The sequence below is a fragment of the Canis lupus genome, chromosome 7 (genome assembly GCF_048164855.1).
Source record: "Canis lupus baileyi chromosome 7, mCanLup2.hap1, whole genome shotgun sequence".
In the NCBI taxonomy this organism is placed as follows: domain Eukaryota; kingdom Metazoa; phylum Chordata; class Mammalia; order Carnivora; family Canidae; genus Canis; species Canis lupus.
The window spans coordinates 19,481,389-19,499,848 of NC_132844.1; the positions used below are offsets into that span (position 1 = coordinate 19,481,389).

General features: G+C 37.0%; 1 long non-coding RNA gene across 2 annotated transcripts in view; it reads right to left on the reverse strand.

Moving 5' to 3' along the window:
• LOC140636631 (uncharacterized) overlaps positions 1-16,553 on the reverse strand; it is a 41,089-nt gene extending 24,536 nt beyond the window's left edge. Inside the window, exons 1-3 of one of the 2 annotated variants that reach the window (XR_012033857.1) lie at positions 15,990-16,553; positions 13,260-13,542; positions 3,910-4,059 (exon numbers count right to left, since the gene is read on the reverse strand). This is a non-coding gene — a long non-coding RNA (uncharacterized lncRNA). Of the gene's footprint in view, positions 1-3,310; positions 4,060-13,259; positions 13,543-15,989 lie in introns of those variants that run through there. The other variant, XR_012033856.1, reaches the window with a different exon arrangement.
• Between the last annotated feature and the right edge of the window lie 1,907 nt (positions 16,554-18,460).

The window sequence follows — 18,460 nt, forward strand, 5'->3', positions numbered from 1 at the left end:
ACTGAGGATATCCTACATATTTGCCCCTCCCGTATTACAACATGGCAAGCTGTCATGTTGCTCTATATCCTTCCCTGTGTACAGGGATATTTCTACTCTCTAGTCTAAAAAAGCAGTAAGTCTGAGAAGGAGTAGGGCACCTAGTATGCTATTAGATTCCAAAAGTGATTCTATTTTTTTTTTATTTCTGTACTAGTATGGACCCCAAAATGTTCATCTATTTCTCATTAAGCCTGAAAATGAGTATTGCTAGTCAAGAAGACCTTCCCACATACTCAGTTCACCCAGGTAAATCTCTGAACTGAGAAAAGGCCTGCTGTGAAAACACAAAGTCATATATACTAGCTTCCCTTCATAATTCTAGTCATAAATTCACCATTTTCATAAGAACTACTGGGCATCTGAGGAAAATTAATAATACAAAGAATCCAGTTGAAGAAAGAGAACTTAAGCCAAAAGGAACAAAACCTTTAAGATATTAATTATAATGAATAAATCTAGAGTGAGTCATAATGAAAGATTCAAGAACAAGAAATGACTCTAGAAAAATAAAATATGGTTCTCAAAAAATCGAATAAAAGTTTAAATGGTAAAAATTAAGCAGAAACAACGAAGGAAAAAGTAATGAAATATACAAAATAATATTAAGCATGTTTTCAGGGTTAGGGCTCAACAAGACAAATGAAAACACTTCTGTTCGGACATGTGGCTTGTAAATTTTAGAATATCAGAGAGAAATAGAAACTACAAAATCTTTGAGGGGGAAGAAAATCAGCTTAACCTATAAATATATGAAAATAAAATGATCCTCAAATTCCTTATCATCATATTGGATGCTAGAGAAAGATGGAACAATGATTTAACTCTTTATAGGAAAACTGATTCTACCTACAAAATCCAAACTAGAAAGCTATCAAATATAAAGTAAAAGCATTTTCAATTGTTCAAAAGTTCAAGAATTAAATTCCATTTATTTTTCTAAGGTGGAATAAGAAAGCAGAAAAGTGGGAGAAGACCATCTTAAATAATGAAGCCAATTCTCCATAACAAACATGACAACTATAAGAATATGAGAGACAGAATACTGGACTGATTGACAGCCTTGACTTTAGTGTCCCACTGTCTACTGCACCAATTATTAGTTCCTGATCTTTGCCAAGTCATTTACCTCTGTGTCAGTTTCTTCATTTGTAAAATTAACAATAACTGGACCAACCTCATAGAGTTGTTGTGATAATTAAATGAGTCAATACATGTGAAATACTTAAGTGTGATTATCTCAGTACCAATGTGAGCACATATCAGGTTGTATACTGGCCATCAAAAATGCAAGGAAATACAGATAGAATGTTTTTAAGTGTATGAAGAAATATATAGTTGATCCTTAAACATTGTGAGGGTTAAGGGCAAAATCCACATATAACTTTCGATTCCCCAAAAACTTCACTACTAATAGCTTACTCTTCACTGGAAGCCTTACCGGTAACATAAATAGCCAATTAACACAAATTTTATATGTTCTATGTATTATACACTATATACTTACAGTAAATTAAACTATAGGAAAGACTTTATTAAGAAAATCACTAGGAAAAGAAAATAAATTTACAGTACTATATTTTATTTACTGGAAAAGATCTGCATATAAGTGGACCCGCATAGTTCAAACCCATGTTGCTCAAGGATCATGTTAAAGGGAATAGATAAAAGAAGGTACCAAAACTGGAAGTACGGTTAAAAACTCATAACATTTAATTGCACAATAAAGCAGATATGATGTGTAATCTTTCTATAATGTGGTGAATATGTGAGTAGATGGAAATAGGCAAATTAGTGTGCTTGACTTATTAGGAACTATAGGTTAAATGAAGAATTTATGTCAAGATAAGTGCTAAAAACACTAAGTCTAGGTAACTTCTCAGTTTCTCACTGGTAAAATGTGTCCACTGAACATATCACTGGTAAAAGGAGGATATAAATAGAAGAATGAGCTTCTTTCCTGGTTATAGTAGGCTCTGGCTTCACTCTATCTGCTAACAAAACTATCAAAGAGAAAGAAGCTTCTAAGAAGCTTACTAAGTATAGTAAGATTCACCTTGTGCTATAGAGTTTGAGTTGTGTCTAGCTGAAGTACTAGGTTTTGAGATTTCCACTTCAACCCAAAAGCTTATAGACCAGGCTTTCCCCAGTCTCCACAGCAACACAGCAAAGAATGGGAAGTTTCCCCATAGTCAAAAGTTTAAGGTAGAAAATAATAAAAAATAATAATATATTGAATATTATTAGTTTTCATTTCTTAGACATTGAATAGAAAATATATATCTTCATGAATAAATACAGCTTTATTAACACGAAAATATAAGACTGGTATAGAAGAACAAATTGGGCGGGTTAAAAGACAGGAAAATTAGAGAAACAACTAATGACAGAAGTTTCTTTTTACACAAGGCTAATAATATAAATATTGAATTTTGGTGTATCAAGAAATACTATTAAATCAACCAATGGATGATTTAATAATAAAAAAGTAAGTTAAAAATTGAAGGATTAGAGGGTAAGGATAAATTAATCTCTTATTCTTTGTAGAAGGTCATCAGACATGTCAAAATAGATTAATCAAACCATGGTCATATAAACATATTATTTAGAACTATAAAGACAGGGACTCCTGGGTGGCTCAGTGGTTGAGTGTCTGCCTTTGTCTCAGGGCATGATCCCGGAGTCCCAGGATTGAGTCTCACATCTGGCTCCCTGCAGAGAGCCTGCTTCTCCCACTGTCTATGTCTCTGCTTCTCTCTCTGTTTCTCATGAATAAATAAATAAAATCTTTAAAAAAAAAAAAAGAACTATAAAGACAACTACGATAAACATCAAAAAATAAAATTTAATCTGATTGCTTGTGGAGCGAAGGGAAATGGGGAATAAAGGGAGAAGGGGGAATGTATGTGTGTGTGTGTGAGAGAGAGAGAGAGAGAGAGAATGAGGCAGTCCTTATTGCAACCAATTGGAATGAACACTTCTGTTAAGAATCAGCATTGTTTTGGTGTTTACTCAGGTATATCGAGCCAACTATACAACAGGGACTAGAACCCAGATTACTTGACCGTCTTCACTTTATGAAACTTCAGGGGAAGAGGAAGGAATTAACAACAAAGATAGAACATTAAGCATTCAAACTGCTGTTGTTTAAAGAATTTTGTCGCTACCCTAGCAATCCATGCACAGACACGCACAACACAATCGTTGTTAGCCAACAAACTGAATTAATATTATCAGTTGACTCATCAAGAAACAACCCACACTCAAGAAGTATATTTATAGCATGCACTATTTATTTATTTATTTTCTGTTCAGAAGAATAAACCACGAGGAATCAAATACTTAGGATGGTCTTGAGGTAAAATTGCTAGTTAACGAGCTGTGCTGAATAGTTTCTTTAGCCACAGTTATAAACTGCTTCAGACATGCTGGCTGTTTCAAATGAGCCACGCAATGGTGAAATAAAGATAGAAAAAGACACTTTTGAACAAGATTTGGGGGCCTCTGCTAATGCACTAAATGACATTATGCAGTTTCTTGATGAGACCATTTCAACATTTCCTAATTTCTATCACAATTTAACAGTTACAGCAGACCTAGTTTCCTTGAAATTTGTTGTGAGGTTAGTAATGAATTAATTCTACCTTCACTACATGAGAATTAAAGAACTCATTTTGACTTAAAATAGCTGCAAATCCTATTATGTCTGACTATCAACATTTTTGTCTGCCCAAGAAATCTTTGTGAACTATTTCCACCACCACCCTACCCCCATAGGATTAAAATTAATGTCAAAGAACAAAATTATCTCTCAACATGCCAAATCTAAAATAAAATATATAAAATATGTTATACAAGATAAATATTTACATAGATATCCTTGGAAGATTTTTTAATCATCAGTCTCTCTGGTGAATAGTTGATATTGTATAGCATCCATAAGTGTAATATCTATTCAGTTTGAAATTCCACAATCGAGATATTCCCTCATGAGCTCAGGGTAACTCCTGGGAAAAAGCACTAGGGAAGGAGGAAAAAAAAAAAAAAACACACAATAAAAGGATAAATAAAGAGTCAGAATCAAAGTTATTGCAGTGCATTCATCTTGTTCCCCAGAGTATCTACAAACCAGCCAAATTTGGGACAGTAAAACATGCCAGCTCACCTAATTCAGCTTATCAAACAGTTCTTGATATAATATTGTTTTAGGCTAGTGCATGTCTATTTTATTGTCATAATCATACATAGCATAATATTTATCATTTTAACTATTTGTAATTATAAAATCCAGTGACATTAAATACATTCACAATATTGTATAACTATCACCACAATCTGTAACCCAAAATTTTCAACATCCTCAACAAAAATTCTGTACTCACTAAACAATAACTCTATTTTTTCTTCCCCCATCCTTAGTAACCTCCCATTCTACTTTTTGTTTCTATAAATGTGCTTCTTCTAGGTACCTCATATAAATGCAGTCATATAATATTGCCCTCTGTCTGGCTTATTATACTAAGTATAATATTTTAAAGGTCCATCATGTTGTAGCATACAGAAAAATTTAATTCTCTTTTATGGGTGAATACTACTTAATTATAGTATAATAATTACATTGTTAAAAGATATATTTATTTATTTGACAGGGAGAGAGAGAGGATGCAGGGAGAGAGATAGAGGGCATGGGAAGCAAGCAAATTCCCCACTGAGTGGGGATCCCAATGCAGGGCTCCATCCCAGGATCCTGAGATCATGACCTGAAATCAAGAATCAGACATTTAACTGGCCCACCCAGGTGCCCTAATAATTATACTTTTAAAGTAAATTTAAAAAGATAAACATGGGGATCCCTGGGTGGCGCAGCGGTTTGGCGCCTGCCTTTGGCCCAGGGTGCGATCCTGGAGACCCGGGATCGAATCTCACATCGGGCTCCCGGTGCATGGAGCCTGCTTCTCCCACTGCCTATGTCTCTGCCTCTCTCTCTCTTTCTCTCTCTCTGTGACTATCATAAATAAATAAAAAAAAAAAAAAAGATAAACATGACATATATAACAAAACATTTTCAATACTGTTGTGCTATATTTTGAGTGGCCATGTGATTTATCATTCATTTTTATTCTGAGAGTGAAAGGGATAACTAATAACAATTAAATCTGGACAACAGGTTTATACTGGGAACTTTTGAGGTTAAACAAGAAAAATGGTCACCCTAGGTTATCAAGGAACTCACTGTGGAAAGAGGCAGACATATATAGTTACCTATGGCAAACAAAATATATTCTCCATGAAGAACTAGATATGGAATTGCTTTGTGGGACTCCATGGTTTTGATGTAATTAAAGGTTTAAAATAAAACAAAATTCAAATGGCAACCAGTAGTTTTAAGATAACACTGTTTTTCAAACAAATAGAACAAACTGGCCTTGTAGGCTCCTAAGAATTGGAAGGAACCAGAAGAAAACCTTCATTTGCTTGTTAGAGTACTGCTAGGATCACCATAATTTCACCTAACACAACTGACTCTAGTGATTTTGAAAACTTAATTTCATCCCATGCTATGATCACAAAGAGCCTCTTAAAATCAGTAAGTACTCTTCACTCCTTCCTCACTTCCATTTTTACCCAAATCTTTTCAATTCTAATGTCATCTATTTTTCAAAATTTTATTCATCACATCACTTTTCACTAGGAGCGTTCCTAGTGAAGTAGACACATGGCAGACATGTCGACTTCAATTAAAGTATGTATTTTTCTGCCTTAATCTTATGATTACATATATCTTTAATACCTTAAATACATATAATTGGAGCTTGAGGTGATATCTTCTATATTTCCATCATGTAATCTACTGTACCTTCTAAAATAGTTTCACAAATGCATATAAGTAAAATAATTGGTTAAGATCTGTCCACAAAAGAAATAACTCTTTCTTGAGACCCACAGGACACCTAACACTCTTCTCCTAACCAATTATCTTCCAAAATTTCAAGGTCATATGGGGTCTAAAAACAATAGAAGAGGTTGCCGAGGTTGGGAAAATGTTTACCAGAATATCATCATTCTTTTACACTTCTTTTACACACTAGATACCTAAAACAATCCAGAGCATGCTTGAATTTGTCATAGTCACATGGCAGTGCATCAAGGAAAAAGATTATCTTAGGAAAAGGACTTTGAAGAGCTAGAAGTGTAAAACTACAGTTTGAGTGAACCATAAAATTCATCCTTTTTAGAAAGCTACCTTCTTCAATCTCTTTATAATGTACTAATTTACTGGACAATATACTAGAGAGATTATTGTTCTAATTCACCTTAATACCTCCATAAATGGAACTTATTACTAGCTGAAAAAGCCTCTTCAATTTAGTGTTAATGTGTTTTCAGGGCTAATTTAGAAAACTTTAGTTTCATATATTTTTGAGTGAAATGTTACCCTATTCCTCAATATTCTTTAATATTTCATGCTCTCCCAATGTTTCCACCCATTCATATAGCTCAACATGTTGTATGGAGATACGGTACAATGCAAAATATCAGAAAAATCTTGATAGGAAGTTACAAGCTTAGCTTTTAGGAGTGAGATGTAAAGATCGTATGCTATAGGGATAGTGTTAGACGTGCAATTGAGAAGTGTAATACTTCTAGTCCCTGGAAACCGGATAACCTTGCCCAAAAAGGGAGGAAATTAGAAAGTAAAAAGAATCAAGGTACTAGTGTAAGGCCCTGAGAAGCATGGGTACTCCTATGTCTAAGTTTTTGTTAGTGGGGGGAGGGGATAGTAGAAACTCCAATAATTTCAAGTGATCCAAATACAGATAAGGCAAATGATTCTCCCTCACTCCTGCTCCCAGTAAAGACTGAAATTTTGCAAACCTAGAGGTCCCATATAGATCAATCTCCCAAGAAAAAGAACAGTTTTGAGAAGTATAAAGAATGGATCTAGAGAGACGACGAGAAAATGTCTGATAGAAATGCAACAGGATTTATGGATGGTCTGAAGGCTCACTTGAGGTTTGTAGCCATCAATTCAAAGACAGACCAGTGAGTGAGATTTCATTTTCTTCTCTAGCCCTTACATTCAGCAGTCTGGATATACTGCAGAAATTTAGATTTTGTCAGATAAGTACGAAAGGTGGAGGGGAAAAAAAAGAAATATTAGAGGTTGTATTCATATTGATTATAGTGCTAGATCAGGTTATAAACTGAAAAAGGAAAAATGATACACCTCTCATCCTGCAAATAACATAGGGTTAAGAAACTAGAGGTACTATTAGGTTGAAACATTTTTAAATTAGTATATGAGAATAGAAAATAGGACATAGATTAAGAAAGTAGAAGAGAATGGCCAGAAATCAGAACACTTGTCATCTGAGATGTTTGAAATTGACACACGTGGTATGTAATTCAGAGTTGCAGTATGAGCATGACAGTATGTTGCTCAAAAGGTATGTTAATACAGTGATTTCTTCAATCAAGGTGCTTCTTCTATTAAATTACATCAATTCAAAAAGGGAGGTGCAGATGGATTAGAGGAGAAATACTCTGTATTACCTTGTCTAGGGGATTTCAAATCCTTGGATAAGTATTGATTAAAAAAAAAAAAAAAAACAAAAAAAAAAACCTTGCAAGACTTTAAACATTAAAGTGTCAGTTAACTATTTTTTTTCACATATTGATGGTATTTATGCCTTATGGAGGCAAGAAAATCATCAGCACATGTAAGAGTATAAGGCATACAGTAGGAATTCAATATGAATTTGCTTCATGAGAAAGAGTGGTTAAAGGAAGTCATATAATTTTAAGAAATAATGAGAAAACCATTAGGAAAATGCTTCTTCATTCAGTTATTCTTTATGTCATACATAAATGGATGAGGTAGTATATTTGAAAGCTTTCTAGGTCTTTTTTTTTTTTTTAAAGACTTTTTTTATTTATTCATGAGACACAGAGAGAGAGAGAAAGGCAGAGACACAGGCAGAGGGAGAAGCAGGCTCCAAGCAGGGAGTCCACCGCGGGACTTGATCCAGGACTCCAGGATCACACCCTGGGCTGAAGGCAGGTGCTAAACTGCTGAGCCACCCAGGGAGCCCCAGCTTTTTTGGTCTTAAAGCTTCATAATCATTATGTTTCTGCAATTTGATGTATTAATATCCATTAAACAATCATTCATAGAAAAATGCTATAAAGAAGAAGAAAATTTTCAAAATTCTTAATATGAGACAATATCAATTGAGTTAAGTTGAACTTATATCAAGTCTTTCAATTACATAAAGAATAGCTTTGAAAATATAAACTTGTTTTTGAATGTTGAGTGTATGTTTACCCATTTTGTCTTCATATGATAGAGAAATGTTGCTAATTTTATCAAATTAATTAATTATTTAATCAATTTTATTATATAATTTCATTTCTTTCTACTCTCCTCCTTTTATTTATTCATTTATTTTCTTGCAGGAACAAACACATTTTTCCCTTTCTTTCAAAAATAAAAACAATGCCAGCTCATGTTCCTCTCAGAACTACATGTTTAGGAAGCTCTTCCTTCATGAATCTCTTTATGGCTTTCTTGGTATATATCTCATCAAATATCTGTTCCACTCCCTTCCCTAGATATTATAATTCTAGCAAAGCATTCATATTTTATCTTTAACAAAGCACTTAGCAACACTTGAACTTATCTTGCTTACATGTTTAACTCTTATCTCACATCTAACCCTCACTATCAAGTAAGCTCCTTAAGGTCAAGAAGTTAGTTTGTCTTTACTCCTGTGTTTCTAGCACTTAAGGAAGTACTTAAAAAGTAGTAGGTTCCCATAGAATATTGGTAGGTTTTCTAATATTAACAAATCTGTAAATCTTTTCTTTTAAGGTTTCTTTAATGGATGTCATAGTTAAATAGCAGTTCTGTATCAGCCAGTCTAGTCCAGATACAAAAATTTCCTGGGTGGCGCAGTGGTTTGGCGCCTGCCTTTGGCCCAGGGCGCGATCCTGGAGACCCGGGATCGAATCCCATGTCGGGCTCCCGATGCATGGAGCCCGCTTCTCCCTCTGCCTGTGTCTCTCTCTCTCTGTGACTATCATAAATAAATAAAAATTAAAAAAAAAAAATTTCATCAGACAGTTTCACGGAGTTTTTGGTATAAAGAATTATAAACCATGTCTCAGAGAACTAGAAACACAATGAGGAGACACTAAAGTATCACAGAAGGAAGCAATTACCACTTTCATGGCTGGGGAACAAAGAGGTAAGGTTGGAATAGTTAGCATTTGGAAACATGGAGGAAGAGTCCTGTAATCTGGAACTCAGATCTCTGAGGAAGGAGTGATGCTAAATTGGGCTACCTAGGAGATGCCTCAGAAAAATATTGTACTTTCCCACAGCATTAAAGGACTAAATAGTAGAATTAGCTGCCAACATAGGAAATCAGTTCTCTATTGCTCTAAGGATGAAGAAGTGCTGTGGTGAATCAACAGAAGCAGGAAGCAAACAGAAATACCAGGTCCTTCTTCCTACAGCCTTCCTCTATTTACTTCTACTGATAGAATCTAATAGAAACCATCAATCAAAGGAGAAAAGTGTTTTTGCAAAACTCTAGCCTCACTTCAAAGGGGTACAAAAGGGTCAGTTTGAAGTCAAGATCATTAGTTTAATAACCAGAATATTCCCTAATATAAGAATATTTAGTTTATATTTTACTTGGATAATTTTCTAATTAAATATTTTTAAAAGCTTTAAGATTTTATTTATTCATGAGAGACACAAAGAGAGAGGCAGAGACATAGGCAGAGGGAGAAGCAGGCTCCATCCCAAGAACCTGGGATCATGACCTGAACCAAAAGCAGACGCTTAACTACTGAGCCACTCAAGTACCCCAAATTTAAATTTTTTAAACATGATTTTAAAACAATATATTTGATGGGCACCCCAGGTGGCTCAGTGGTTTAGTGCTGCCTTCAGCCCAGGGTGTGGTCCTGGAGACCCAGGATTGAGTCCCACATCAGGCTCACTGCATGGAATGGAGCCTGCTTCTCCCTCTGCCTATGTTTCTGCCTCTCACTCTCTCTCTCTGCGTCTCTCATGAATAAATAAATAAAATCTTAAGAAAAAAAAATATGTATTTGAATTTTGTTAAATGTTTTGAAATTGTTATAATTGAATTGTTTCCCATAGTTTTTGTCCCATCCCTATTCATTGAATAATTCTCTCTCATTATATGAAATTCTTTTTTACACAGTAAATTCTGATGAAGGGAGAGAAATGGGACAGAGATACACAGATGTTTGGTTGTTCTGTGTTGTTTTTTTAATTCCTTTTTCTATTTTCTGATTTCCCCAAACCTTTTGTTCTTTCAATATTAAAAAAGAAAAGTACTATTTATTTATATGAGAGAGAGAGAGAGAGAGAGAGAGAGAGAGCGTGCGCGCACTGGGGGAGGGGCAGAGGGCAAAAGAGAGAGAATCTCAAGCAGACTCCCCATTGAGACAAAAGCTCAATGAAGAGCTGAATCTCACAACCCTGAGATCACCACCTGACTTGAAACCAAGAGTCAGACACTCAACTGATTGAGTCACCCAGCCACCCCAGTTCTTTCAATATTTCTATGTCACTAACTGACACTACTCCCATCAGAAACCTTGGTGTCTTCCTTGTCTTCATCCTCTGTGCTTCCCTGTCTTTCTGGGAATTCTTATCCCCTTTTTAATTTGTTCTCTCACTGAAGCCAGGGGGATATTTATAAAACACAAATAGGATCACTCTTTCTTCTCACTTGAAATGTGACCATGGTCTCCTTTTACTCTTAAGAACACATCTTTAACATATATGAGCAGGACTAATATCTGATATGTACCCACTAACAGAGTTTGACTTTTCAGTGTACTTCTTTTCACTCACTGTACTTTAACTCCACAGGTTTTTTTTTTTCCCTAATACTGCTCTTTCTGTTCCCACCAGGGTCTTAAACAAAGATTCCTTCTGCCTCGAAGGGGCTATGCACTCCCACTCTCTGCAGCTAGGATCCTCTTCAATTTATTTTAGATTTTATGTATATTGTCTCTTTCTTAGGGTAATTTCCATGAATTCATTTCTAGGCTACAGTCTTCTATTATATAATAACTTTATAGGCCATGTGACTAATCCTTCTGCCACTCAATAGTAAGTTCTATAAAGGCAATGTTTGGCTCCCACATTTTATCCAGGGAGTACTTGCCATATACTGATTACTCAATAAATATGTGCTCAATGGGATGCCTGGGTGGCTCAGTGGTTGAACACCTGCCTTTGGCTCAGGTCGTGATCCCAGGGTGCTGGGATCAAATCCTACATCACGTTCCCCACAGGGAGTCTGCTGCTCCCTCTACCTATGTCTCTGTCTCTCTCTGTGTCTCTCATGAATAAATAAAATCTTTAAAGTTAAATAAATAAATATGTGCTCAATAAATTAATAGAAATAATACCACCTATTATTAGGTATATAATCCACTTATTTGTCACTTATTTGTGACACTTATAATGCACATTTTTAAGTTCTGTATATTTCATACATTATCAGGCATTTTATATTTTACATTGCCATATGAAACTATTCATATTATATTTTCAAATGAGATGAATTTTTGAATTCCAACAATGTTTTCTTTGAACTTCTTGGGAGATATTAAACCCAAATTATGTGATCAATTAATCTTTGACAAAAAAGACAAGAATATGCAATGGAAAGAGACAGTCCTTTAACAAATAGTATTGGGAAAACTGGACAGCTATATGCAAAAGAATAAAATGGACCACCTTCTCAAACCATATACAAAGATAAACTCAAAATGGATTAAAGACCCAAATGTGGGACCTGAAACCATAAAAATCCTAAAAGAGAGCACTGGCAGTTACTTCTCTGACATTTTTCTAGATATGTCTGAGGCCAGGGAAACAAAAGAAAAATCAAACTATTGCAACTACATAAAGTAAAAAGCTTATGCACAGAAAAACAACAACAACCAAAAAATTATAAAACAACTTACTTAATGGGAGAAGATATTTGAAAATGACATATCTAATGAAGGATTAAATCTAAAATATACTAAGAACTTATGCATTTCAACACACACATACACACACACATCCAATTAAAAAATGAGAAGACATGAACAGATACTTCTTCAAAGAAAACATACAGATGATGAACAGACACATGAAAAGATGCTCAACATCACTCATCATCAGGGAAATGCAAATCAAAACCTCAGACTTGTCAGAATGGCCAAAATCAAAAACTCAAGAAACAATAAGTGTTGGCAAGGATGTGGAGAAAATGGAACCCTCATGCACTGCTGGAGGAATGCAAAGTGGCGCAGCCACTGTGGAAAACAGCATGGAGGTTCCTCAAAAAATTAAAAACTAGTATTAACACATGATCCAGTAACTCCACTACTAGGTATTTACCCAAAGAATATGAAAACACTAATCTGAAAAGATATATGCACCTCAATGTTTATTGCATTATTTACAATAGCCAAATATGAAAGCAACCCAAGTGTCCATCAACAGATGAATGGGTAAAGATGATGTGGCATATACACATACAATTGAATGTTACCTACCCATAAAAAAGAATGAAATCTTATAATGTGCAACATCGATGAATAGAAAGTGTATAATGCTAAGCAAAATAAGACAAAGACAAATGCCATATGATTTCACTTATATGTGTAATTTAAGAAACAAATGAGCAAAGAAAAAGGAGACAATTCAAAAATAAAAAAAAAAAACAAAAAAAAAACAAAACAACAGACTCCTAACTATAAAGAACTAATTGATGGTTATCAGAAGAGAGGGTGGGGAAAGGGGATATGTGAAATAGGTGAAGGGGATTAAGAGTACACTTAGCATGATGAACACTGAGTAATGTACAGACTTGTGGAATCATTGCATTGCATGCCTGGAACTAATATAATACTATATGTTAACTATACTGAAAATTTTTAAAAAGAATATACTTACTCCTGCAAATACTAATGATAATTTTCCTTTCTTTCAAATATCTGTTTCTTTAGTTTTCCTGATTATTACCTAAAACTTCCAAGAAAAAAAAAATGTAATGATAAGAGTGATTGTGACATTTTTACAAACAGCTCCGAAAACGTTTGGGGTTAAAAAAAGAGAAAATAAGCTAATAAGTAGTAGAAAGAATGGAACTATTAAATTTCTACTTTACACTTACCTTGTTAAAAATACTGCCCCAGACTAATATGTTGTCATTCCATTTCCAAGCCAGTGTTATATTTTTTCTCTTTGGATTCTTATATCACTTTGACAAGTTTCCCATACTCTCTTGTATGTAATATGTAGTTTTATTTATTGTTGTTTATCACATGTCGCCAGAAGTTCCAATAATGTCCACAGGACTCCAAACAAAGCTACTCAGATTGAAGTCTTTGGTTCACTTCTTACTAGCTTTGTGATCTAGGAAAGTCATCTGGTTTCACTGTGACTCATTTCCTCATCTGTAAAACAGTATGAGAATAAGATGAGTTAGTGTGCATAAAACATTAAGAGATCTTGAAGATTTACATGGCCATATTTTAGGACTCTATGATTATATAATCACAAACACAGAATTATAGAATTTTGGATAGAAAATTATGTGATAAAAAAGAGAAAATTATATGATACAAGAAAATCATTTTTATCATTTAAAACTGAAAATGTATCTATAAAATGTTTTTTACTCTTATTCAATATATTTTAAAGTATTATAAGCCAAATTAATATACATATTAAAAGCATTTAGTTTAGTGGAACTTCTGTTATCAAAATAGGTCAGGTCTAGTTATAGGTCAAGAAACATTTCGAATGGTTATGATTTACTTCCAGCGGCTTAAGGATAGGAAGAAGACTTAAAATTAATCAAGTGAGAATTTTGAGAAAGAGATTGAAAGATGTGTCCTTTTAATTTCAATAAAAAATTACACACTGAGGAGAAAAGATAGAAAAATCAAGAGGTAATATTTGAGAGGCGCCATCCTAGAAGTAGCTCATCCTTAGGGACAATTTGTAAATATGTGGAATATCCTCAAATCCAATCAAGATGACTAGAGTACACTTACAGGGAAAAGAAGCAATCATCAAACTTAGAAAAAGTTATAACTTAATCACTATATGTTATCCCTCAGGAAACCTTCTGATTAGAATTTAGTCCAATGCACATTTATACCAGGCTGGGATGCCAAGAATGATGAACCTCAGGGTTCCGGTCCCTCAAAAAGCAATGGCATAATCCTCATAGTGAAAGTATTAGATTTAAGTCAACAGGCACTTTTTTTTTTTTTTGTCAACAGGCACTTTAAGTCTTCCATGTGTTTATCATTAAGAATGAGTCCGTAAAATTGACTGATTAAAATATATAATTGATTTGAAAATTAGAAGAATCAAGTGCAATCTCATGATAGATACTTAAGATTAACCTAAAATAAATTGTTGGGCTTATAAAATATTAAATCAACATTAAATTTTATGTATATTTTATGAGGATATGCTTTAAAAATCAGCCATACACATAAGTCATACACTACAGTGAAATGTGTCTTGCTCTTCTCAATATCAATAAGCAAAATCTGCCAATAAGGGAGCATCCTCTTATAAGTCCTAGAAGTCAATTTTGGAATTGAGGACTTTAATAATACTGATGAGGGGATCCCTGGGTGGCGCAGCGGTTTGGCGCCTGCCTTTGGCCCAGGGTGCGATCCTGGAGACCCGGGATCGAATCCCACATCGGGCTCCCGGTGCATGGAGCCTGCTTCTCCCTCTGCCTGTGTCTCTGCCTCTCTCTCTCTCTCTATCATAAATTAAAAAAAGAAAGGAAAAAGTTTAAAAAATAATAATACTGGTGAGGATTTGTGAGTTATGGATAGCATAAAAGGTGTTACCTAAGATATGTGAGCAGCAGAGTTTTGAAAACGGAGTGGGATTAGAAATTTTAAAAATATACCTATGCTGTCTTCCCCACTCTCCTGTAAAAAGACATTTATCGACAAGCGCAGTGTGATTCATGATAGAAAAAGGTTTTTAGTTAAAAGACATCTAAAATCATAAGGGACATTCTAAATCCTGAAAACTGATAGATATGTAGGTAAAACAACTGAAATTTGGGGAGGTTTGAACAACATAATTTATAAATTGTTCAATTCATAATAGATAATGGGTAACACTGTTGTCCCAAAAGGCTGAGTATACATGTTTGTTTTCCTTTTAATTTTTGTTTAATTTTTTAAAAGATTTTATTTATTTATTAATGAGAGAGAGAGAGAGAGAGGCAGAGACACAGGCAGAGGGAGCAGCAGGCTCCATGCAGGGAGCCCGACGTGGGACTCCATCAGGCCCTGAGCTGAAGGCAGACGCTCAACCACGGAGCCACCCAGGCGACCCCCTTTTAATTTTTTTTAAAGTAAGAACTATATATAATGCATAGAGCATGATGTTTTGATACACATACACACAGTGAAATGATTACTACAGTCCAGCTAATTATAACGCATCCATCTCCTCACGGACTTCTCATCTTCCTCCCCAGGAATCGAGGGTGTGCCGGATCCTTTCGGCCTTGAGACAGGCAAGCTAGAAGCCAGCCCTCCAGTGGCAGCTGGAAAAGTTGGGGGGCGAGGCGTGCAGCCCAATTCCTTCTCTCCTCAAGGAGAACCTGGGAGCTGCCGTGCGCACCCCCTCCGCACTGACTGGGGAAAGGAGCTGTGGTAAATGCCTGCACTCCTGTTCAGACGTGCGTGCCCTTTCCTACCCTTGTGCCGCCACACACGGGTGGGGGGGAGGGGGGGGGACACAAGCAGAGGGCAGGCCTCCGCTCTGACCTCTGACGGGGTGCGGAGTGCGGTAGCTGACGGCCTGGCGGCGCCTCGGGGGCTGCTGTAGGAGGGGCCCACGGCCCATTTCGGATTACCTGCCAGAGACCCGCAAGTTAGGAGCCAGACCTCACACCTCGGAGGAAGCAGCTGGGAAAACTGAGGCAGAAGCCGTGGCCTCCAGCCCCTTTCAGGGAGCCGGTGGGAGCCGGTGGGAGGTGGCGTAATTGCAGGGGAGCCTGCAGAGTCCGTCGCCGCCGCGGCTTGGTTCACTCGGTTCACCGCGGCCGGAGGGGCCGGGAGACGCGGGCCCGGGGGTTCCCAGACGCGCAGGAGGCCGCGCGAGGGGCGGCCCGCTCCTTCCGGGCAGAAGCACGGGTTTGGCGTTTCCTTTCCCCAAAAGGAGGCGGAGCGAGGCCGGAAGTGCCCGCAAGCGTCTTCCTCCTCACGTGCGGCCCCGCTCCCAGGCCTGACGCGAGGCGCTGCAGGGGCGGCGTCGCCCGGGTCCCCGAGGTGTCCCCCGCTGAGGGCGGCCCGGCTCCCAGAGAGCCCCGCGGCAGCCAGGGGCCACAGGCGCGGGCGGTCACAAACCTGACGCTCCCCTGCGGCTCAAGAGCCCGGACTGTGGCTGCGCAGACTGGCTCCTGCCAGGGGGAAGCCGGAAGCCGGAAGCCGGAAGCTGGGCCTGAGGGCAGGGGCTCACCCGGGCCGAGTCCCGGGGGCGGCGGCTGGGAGTGGCTCCGCCGGGGAGCACCTGCCCCTGGCTCAGGGCGTGATCCGCCGTCGCAGGATCGAGTCCCACGTCGGGCTCCCTGCATGGAGCCTGCTGCTCCCTCTGCCCGTGTCTCTGCCTTTCTCTGTGTCTTTCATGAATAAATAAAATATTTTAAAAATAAATAGGAAAGAAAGAAAAAAGAAAGGAAATGAAGGAAAAGAAAGAAAAGAAAAGGAAAAGAAAAAAGAAAGAAAGAAAAGAAAAGAAAAAAAAGAGAAGAAAAAAAAAAAAAAAAAAAAAAGATAAAAGACTCTTCGGGTGTGCCTGTCTGGCTCAGGTCATGATCTCCAGATCCTGGGATCCAGCTCTACTTCCAGCTGTGGAGCAGCGGGGAATCCAGGGCTCCCTCTCCGTCTACCTCTTCTCCCCTCCTCATTCTCTCTCTCTCTCTCTGAATAATGAATAAATAAAATCTCAAATAAATAAAGCAGGTTCTTCATTCTCTGTGGTCCCAGGGGGACTAATGAGTGTCAGCTCCCAGAAATACAGGTGTTAGGGAGGCGATAGTTAAAGGTTGGTGCATTGGATGTGTGGTCTAAATTTTTCTTCATCCTCAGGAAAAAGGTGGGATTTGGGGAAGATTCCTTCTGGATTGTATGGTGCTGTGCCAGGGATGGGGTTTAAGATGAGAGTGTGTTTCATCTTTTCCTACCTGTTCCACGTGTGTATTTTCTCAACCAATGGGTCTATAGGAGATTCTCAACCAGTTTCTGGGCTTTTTCAGAGAGCCATCCTACACCTGTAGCTGCTTATTACTTGCAGCCCTTTTGGGAAGGAGGAAGAATCAGGAATGTTCTGTTTCACCACATTTTGTAATGTTTTGTTAATGTTACTCCCTCTCTTCTTTTCAGGTACATGCAGCATTTAAAAAAAAAAAAAAAAGTTTCCAGGTTGTAAAGTAAGTGCCATTAAATTATAAAATATCAACTCTGCATAGATGAACATTCCTGATTACAACATAAGATTAGTAATTTGCTAACATGTCCTCAGACTTACAGATCTGGAATATAAAAATGGGTTTATGAAGAGCGAATAAGTACTTTATTAACTGCTATAAGCTAATTATTATTGAACAGCAACATGATGTGTGAAGTTTAATGAAGCTAAATAAGAACTTGGAGGGAAATTTATATTCTTAAATTTGTTTTAGAAAATAGGAAATATTAAGGGCAGCTGGGTGGCTCAGTTGGTTAAGTGTCAGAATCTTGATTTCAGCTGAGGTCATGATGTCAGAGTCCTGAGATCCAGCTGGGGATGGGCCTCCTTTCCTGGAGGAGTCTTCTTGAGATTCCCTCCCCTTCTCTCCTCCCTCTGCTCATGCTCCTCCAGTGCACCAGGTACTCTCTCAAATAAATAAATAGGTAAAAATTAAAAAAAAAGAAAATATTAAATATTATTGAGCATCTCCTGAACATGATGCACACATAATCATCAACCGAGGGAACCCTGGGTGGCGCAGCGGTTTAGTGCCTGCCTTTGGCCCAGGGCGCGATCCTGGGGACCTGGATCGAATCCCACATCGGGCTCCTGGTGCATGGAGCCTGCTTCTCCCTCTGCCTATGTCTCTGCCTCTCTCTCTCTCTCTCTCTCTCTGTGACTATCATAAATAAATAAAAATTTAAAAAAAAATCATCAACCGAAAGGAACTGTATAAAAGAAAGTGGTAAAAATAAAAATAATAACATTTTAAAAAGAAATCAGATTAATCAACTATCCATACACTAATCAATAAAACAAGAAGCTATTTTTAAAGACTAATAAAATACCTTGGAATAAGAAAATACAAATGAGTAC